Below are 2015 nucleotides of genomic sequence, written 5' to 3'. Positions count from 1 at the left end.
AGAAACCAATCTGAAAAGGCCACATGTTGTATTATTGCAAATATGACGTTCTGGAAAAAACAAAACTATGAAGATCATAAAAAGATTAGTGGTTTTCAGGGGTTAGGAGTGATGGACAAATGAATAAGTATAATATAGAAGATATTTAGGGCAGTGAAACTACTCTTTATGATACTATAAACATGTCACCATAAATTTGTTCAAACTCATAGGATGTACAGCACCAAGAGTGAACCCTAATGTAAACTATGGACTTGGGGTAAAATGATATATCAATATAGATTTATCACTTGTAACAAATGTACCACAGCATTTGGAATGTTGATAATGGTAGAGGTTATGCATGTGTGAGGGCAGGGGGAATATGGAAAAATTCTGTATTTCCTATTTATTTTTTCCATGAACCTAGAACTTCTCTGTACTGTTTATTATAAAAATACTAATGACAAGAAAATTAGGAGAGGAGATACTAATACAAGAAAAGAGTGAGTTATAGAAGAGATATAATACAACATGAAAAGAAAAATGAATAAAATGTATAGAGTGAGAAAAGAAATTGATCTTTCTGAGATGAGATGATTATCCACACAGGAGAGTCAAAGAATCATCTGAAAACATTTATAATCAATAAGATAAATTATCAAGATATCTGGATAATATTATCAGTAACTTTCCAAATTATCAGTAATAACCAGTTAAGTAATATAACCAAAAATTTCCTATTCATAGTAGTAACAAAAAATATGAAGTATATGTACAATGAAGAATTATGGGAGAAATTCATAAAGAGCAGATGCCTCCCCGGAGCTGCCCACACTGCCTGCCATGTTTAGTCCCACAGTGTTCTCTTTGACATTGCTGTGGACGGTAAGTCCTTGGGCTGTGTCTCCTTCAAGCTGTTTGTAGACAAAGTTCCAAAGATAGCAGAGAACTTTTGTGCTCTGAGTACTGGGAAGAAAGGATTTGGTTATAAATGTTCCTGCTTTCACAGGATTATTCCAGGATTTATGTACCAGTGTGGGGACTTCACATGCCATAATGGCACTGGTGGCAAGTCCATCTATGGGGAGAAGTTTGATGATGAGAATTTCATCCTGAAGCACACGGGTTGGGGCATCCTCTCCATGGCCACCGTTGGACCCCACAAGAACTGTTCCCAGTTCTTCATCTGCACTGCCAAGACCAAGTAGTTGGATGGCAAGCATGTAGTTGTTGGCAAGGTCATAGAGGGCATGAACACTGTGGAGGCCATGGAGTGCTTCAGGTCTAGGAATGGCAAGACTAGCAAGAAGATCACCAGTGCTGACTGTGGACAGATCTAATAAATCTGACTTGTGTTATGTGTTTTTGTGTTTTATCTTAACTAGCAGAGCATTCCTTCTGTAGTTCAGGAGAGTGCCCCTCCACAACCACCTGCTCGAACGACCCAAGAATCTCTGATCTCACTACAATTCTGCGGGTTCCTTACCCCCAGGTCCAGCCGGATTGCAGAGTTCAGTTTATGATGATGAAATAAAACCTAAACCAAAAAAAAAAAAAAAAAGAAAGAAAGAAATTAATTCATAAAGAAAAAAACCCCCAAAAGATTTGAACAATTTAGATATATAATGTATACTTGATATTCACAAATTTAATAGTCACTGACTTATTTCCAAGCAGCCTTGAATATCCATTGCATATAATTATTTGGGACATTAAATTTATTTTTTCTATTTGATCTGTTTAGCCAAAAGCCAGTATTTTATCCCAAAATAGCTATGATACTTATTCATAATCACATGTGCATTTTATGGAATTTATAAAAGTATTGTTTTTAATAGTTTCCTAAATATCCTGGTTCCAGTATGCTTATTTATTATTTACAAAATTAAATTCTATTTATAATTTTGAATCCTGGTTTTTTCTTTAAATTTTATTTTGAGTATGATCATAATATACTAAATACTCTGAAAATATTCACCATGTTAAACAGCCTTCCAAAATATTTACCAAGTTAAATATCTGCAGTGTGCAGA

The 2015-nt window shown here is 34.8% G+C and overlaps 1 pseudogene across 1 annotated transcript; it reads left to right on the top strand.

Annotated features, from left to right (window-relative positions):
• Positions 1–825: 825 nt before the first annotated feature.
• On the top strand, positions 826–1322 carry LOC309855665 (peptidyl-prolyl cis-trans isomerase A pseudogene; annotated as a pseudogene). Its single transcript has one exon. The product of its transcript is annotated as a peptidyl-prolyl cis-trans isomerase A pseudogene (transcript).
• Positions 1323–2015: the final 693 nt, after the last annotated feature.

This window comes from Mustela nivalis (genome assembly GCF_964662115.1).
Source record: "Mustela nivalis genome assembly, chromosome: X".
Taxonomy (NCBI): Eukaryota; Metazoa; Chordata; class Mammalia; order Carnivora; family Mustelidae; genus Mustela; species Mustela nivalis.
The sequence above is the reverse complement of the archived record's forward strand: the minus strand, read 5'-3'. Positions and strand labels throughout refer to the sequence as shown.